This window comes from Vidua macroura, chromosome 5 (genome assembly GCF_024509145.1).
Source record: "Vidua macroura isolate BioBank_ID:100142 chromosome 5, ASM2450914v1, whole genome shotgun sequence".
Classification (NCBI taxonomy): Eukaryota; Metazoa; Chordata; class Aves; order Passeriformes; family Viduidae; genus Vidua; species Vidua macroura.
In genome coordinates, this window is record NC_071575.1 from 46,508,334 (window position 1) to 46,514,137 (window position 5,804).

Here is a 5,804-nt window from a genome sequence, read left to right on the forward strand (position 1 = left end):
AAGATTTCATGGACATTAAACACGATAAATTTTACTTTCTCACTTGAGGCTCAGTGGAACACTGTAGAGGTAGGAGTGCAGGTCCCTGTTTGATGAATGAGTTGCTTGTAGACTAATTTTTCTAATCAAGAAATTACTTGTTCTCTCCTATCTTACCTGCCCATACTCAAAAAAGCAGAAGAGAAATAGGATCAATCAGGATTTAAATTATGCCTGGAAAAATGCAGATTCTTTTTTCCAGCATTTGAAATATGAAAAAACTTACAAATCTTGAAAAGGAATTGACCTTTGGGCAGGATGATCTTTACCTGCCACTACTTATTTATTTGAACAGAAATTTTGGCCCAAAAATATTCTGTGTAATTTTTATAACTTGTTCTCAGTTGATAGACTTCATGATGAATCACATCCTGGACTTTAGGAACTGAAATCCAAGACAAAACAGCTTTGACTTCAAGAAGGAAGAATCAGTTCATATGAATGACATAAAATCAAGGTGTTTGTGTGAGGATGATTGCAAACTTGCCCAACGCTCAAACTCTCTTTACATTAGGTTGAGATTTTTGCCTAAATGCTATCATCTAAAGGTTTGTGAAATGCCCTCACAATATCTGAGACATTTGCATGGAACTGGAGGAAAAAAGACAGGATGAACAAAAGACCCACACTTTTATGGAAAGAATGGGGCTGGACCTGTGTGACTGAGTTGAGTCTACATCTCCATTTAGTGAAATGGGAACTTGGGCATTTTACCCTGTAGGGTATGCCAACTTTAGGTAATTAAAACTGAGGCTAAAAGCCATTCTGCCTGTTTGCAGCAGCAGAAGTTGCTGTGTCTCAAAAGAAATATATAAGTTTTGAAGTTTGGCTTCACTTGAGTTAAGAAAAAAGAAGCATGAAAAAAATAGGCAAACACCAGCAAAAAAAGGTAAACTGACTACAGCTTGATTGTTTTGATTTTAATGTGACACAGCCAGTAGTACATTTTTATTAAAAAAGAATGGCAAAGGTCACAAGCAGTTCATAGCTGTAATGCAATATCATTAACAAATTCATTTTATACGTTTAACCATATTAATACAGCATTCAGTTAATAAGAACTGCAGGGTTCTCTTGAACCTGTCACTAGTGATTTATTAAGTCAATTTTATATTCATCTGTTTATAGATCAAACATGTAGAAGATGGGTTCAACAGTATTGAGCACATTTAACCAAAAAAAAGAAAAGAGGAGAATTGGGTATTTAACTTTTAGGTTACATGTTTTCAGCAGGAAGACAGTATTAAATTTAAGCTACTGGTTTGATCAAGGATAAATATTCTATGCCTCTTAAATACCTCTGAAATCAATACACCTTTTTAGAGCAACAGTTCCTGAAAAAAAATGGCATTGTATTGGCGGTGGACTGAGGTTTCACTAAGTATGTGGTTTGCAAAAGTGAAAATTTGAAGTCAGCTCTGTTGCAAACTGATTTCTGACATGCAGGTAAGAAACACCAGTGAATTAGACACTGTGCACGCTGGAATCACCCCATGAATAAAGAAACAAAAATCAGTTTAAAAATGTTGAGTCTCCCAGTTACCACCAAGGCACTTCTGTCTCTTATGAGACTTATTATGCATTTCAGAGCAGTAGCTGCAAAAGCTGGTAAACTACCATTTAAATATCAACAGCAAAATTTATGAAAATTCATGAAAAGATGTCTTAATTTTACAATGATTTGCATGGTAATGAAAAATGCAGTTCTTGAACTACTTAAAATTTTTATTACTTTGGACATATTTTCCACTGAAAATAAAAATTGAAAAAATTGAAAATTTTCAATTTTCCATTGAAAATAAAAATATTCTCAACTTTTAAAAGAGTATAAGCTTTTATTTGAAATGTCATAATGTATGTTGTATGAAATTTTTACAAGAAAAGAAATCTATTTTTTTAGAATTTCCTTATATGTTCAGTTTCTCAGTGCTGGATCTGATAGTGACTCCTGGAGGAAAAATGAACTTCCAGCTAAAAAGAACCCACCTCTCCAGCAGAACTTGATGATGTGAACACACCACTACAGAAACACATCTGCACACATTTTATTTATCAATTGGCTAATAATATATGGTATTTAATTTGTTGCTTGTGAATAGTCTTCTGTTTCTTTGGTTTGATCTTATATAATGTTTCCTGGTCAAAGTGGGACAAATAGCATCAATGGGACATCAAAGCAGGTGTTGTCATTGGGAGATTATTTTGTCTGTTTGGAATATGAGTACAAGTGAACATGTTCATGTTCACGTTCTCCTTCATTTGCATCCTGAAGAATGTGCAAGTGAACATGTTAAAGAAGCTTAAGGAAGATATCGGTTACTTTGGGTCAGAATTTGTAGCCAACAGAAAAGGTAAAATAAACACTTGGCCCTCCACTCTGAGACATTATGGAAATGCAATCCTCTCAGCAATGGTTAAATAACATTTTTAAACAAATACTATTTATAAGCAAACTAATTTTAACATATTGTTACAGTATAGTTTCATCTTTATTACTGTTAGGTATGCTGGTATAAATATATGGATATTATGTGACAAGCATAATAGCACATAATTAAAAATACCTTTTATAATAGGTTGAATTAAAACCAGAGAATGTGGGGACCTAGTTTAAAAAAAATACTCTATTTATGCTTGGAAACAAGATTTGACAGAGGGGCAAACTGGGCTAGCAAAATTGGTCTTTGGGTTGCATGTTGAAAACTCAAAATACAGTTACAAATTTATGCTATTAGGGAAAGAATATCTTTAAACATTTAAATATCTTTAAATGTGAGAAAAGACAAAAAAAGAAGCATCATATTTTGCTTCAACAATTCTGGGCAACAATTTACAGCAGAACATGCTTGGGAGTCTGCCTTTATTTTAAAGAATAAACTGAGTCACCATGTTTCTATCTCAAATACACTTTAAGTAATTTCTAGAAATACTCAGATATGTTCTTGTTTAAATTTACTCCTGTGGCTTTTATCCCTCTGTTTCGGTGGGATTCATAGCTCACAGTACAGTCATATGTAGTGCAATGCTTTATTAGTGTCACAGATTTTACAAACAAGGGAAAACACTTCAAAGAGCAACTGCTAACATCACAGAAGTATAAAAAAAAGAGTTATGTGCTCCTGCTGTTTATTTTGGTTTGCACTGCACTGTGACAGAAAATAGCACTTTGTGATTAATTTGAAAAGAATGAGACTTCCTGGAGAATTTTTTTTCACCCGATGGTAAAATGTTAAAAAAACATGGGACATGAAAATAAATACAAACATAAAATTTAAGTTTTAAAGACACAGTGTGCAATGTTGTGAAAGCATAAAAACATTTTTAAAAAGAAATCATAAGGATTGGTTTACTTCATGAAAATGAATGCATCATTTCATACCAGTACACTCAAATAAAGGCTCAAGTTAAACACAGAAACTGAGGACTATCTTGTTATTACATATATTACACAATCTGGTCATTGGAATGTCATAAGCAACAACAGATAATAAACTAAAACTCAACAAGGAGTAGCCACATAAGAACCTAGGTAAGATTAGGTAAAACTTTTTAAAGTATGACATTCACATCTGTCTGAATGAAATGAGAACAGTTATCGCTTCTCAGACTGTCATATATAAAAGATGTATGAAATTTCAAAGGTTGGAAAAGCTTTTGTCATTTTAAAGGACACTGGTAAATTCTATCAAATAATGTGTTTAACAGCTTCTGATACGGAAGATTAAAAGTTTCAAGGTGTTTCATTATGGGTATAAGAATTTAGCAGAAAATAAACCCCTTTGCACTACAACTGATCCTCAGAGATCAAAGGAACTGGGTGCTGCTGAGCTTAATTTCTGATTATAGCCAATTTAAGCACTGTAAATCTGGGTGAGTTCAAAATAAAAACTTGTATGAGCACAGATGCACAAACAGTGCAGTTTACCAGTCCTGTCCTATACATATGACCACGTTCAACAAGGACTTTGCATGATCTAGATTCATTACTAGTACAGCTTACTAGCACAACAGCAAAGCATGTTCAGGATTGCTGTAAACTAAGTACAAAGTGGTAATGTGTGTTACAACAGAAAGTATAGGAAGAGCGATTCTAATAGCTGCATAGGCATATAAATGAATTCTGGTGTGTGCTCCAATGCCCTTGCAGGCACAAAGCTCATCAACAGGTGTTACCTCAGGGAAGACACAGCCTATTGACACAAACTCAGCAGGCAGAGATGTTTTCCCTCTCCAGAGAGGTTTTTCCCCACCCACCTTTTCCACCCTGACACTCCCCTTTCATACTATAAATTTTGGCCTCCCTGAGGGAGTGGAACAATTACATATTATAAGTGGAGTTCGTTGACTTTGGTCATACATGCATTACACATCCATATTCTCCTTCATTTGCATCCCTAAGAATGTGCAAGTGAACATGGTAAAGAAGCTTAATGAGGATATCGGTTACTTTGGGTCAGAATTTATAGCTGACAGAAAAGATAGAATAAACACTTTGGCCCTCCACTACTGAGGTGGCAGTAAAGGCCTTCATCAGAGGGTCTTTGAGTTCATCTTATCTCCTTAATGAAGCAGATTCATAACAAGGCTTGTTTTTCTCAGAGAAGTGAATGTGGCTATTAGTTTGGTGCAGAGGTCAGGTGCTATTCTGTGTCTCACTGAAACAGCACCAGGCTGCCACACCTCCACTTCACTCCAGACAACAGTCAGTTGTTAGGCCCTAATCTAGCCAGGTGCAAGATAAGGAAGAGGCACAGCTCATGCTTTTCTCAACCAGTCTCATCAATTTTCCACCATCTTAAAGCAACACTGTACACTGTACAGATCTGACCATTTACCACACAGGATAACAGCACTGGTATTTGCTGATCTTGTGTCAGTGTTGGGAATTCACCTTATTATTCATCAAGTTTTGTTTGGCCTATCATGCTACTTAAAGATAAGTTCCTTACATTTGAGGAGTTAATAGTTTTGGTTAATATGTCAGCAGCATCTGACTACATAGTCATAAGTAATTCTTTGAAACATGACAAAGTTCCTATAACTGTATTTCCTGGAATGCATTGTCCCCTACACTGTATTTTCTAAACTGGATAGTTTCGGTCTTGCAGTAGTTGGTTTTCTTTATTTCAATGGCTGAGCATTAGTGATGGGAAATTGCTGAGATATATTTGGGCTAAAAACTGAAAAAAAAAAATGAGTTTTAAGATGTTTCACCCAAGGAATTTTCTGATTCTTTGACTGTCGGGTGTTTTTTTACATTTTGGGAAGCTGTGTCCAAACAATTTAAATTTTTATCTCAAAAATAGCTAAAACAGTTAAGAAGGGGAAGACAGAATTCTTCTCTGTTTAAACTGTTATTCATTCCTAATGATTCAGCCTGAAGAGTTTAGCATCTGTTAATGACTTTTTGTTAAAGACTTTAGTTATCTACACTCAACTTCATTGCAAAACTAGTCTGGGCCATTGACATTTGATACTGAAATGCAATATAGTTTATCTCCTGGTCAAGCTTTCCAGTGACAAACCTAGTCATTAAGTTGTTAGTATTCACAAACTCTCAAACTCCATTTTCACTTGTGCTCTTCACTGCCATTGTTGTGTGAACAAGTTTGAACTGTGTGCAATTCTTAGGTGAAATTATTTTTGTCTTTACATTCCAAAAAGTTAAATTCTAGTCCAAATTAAGAAGTGTTTGGATGTAGTACTATATACCTAGCACTTTAATTTTGTATGAACTTGAAAGTAAAGGAAAAATAGAACCAGAA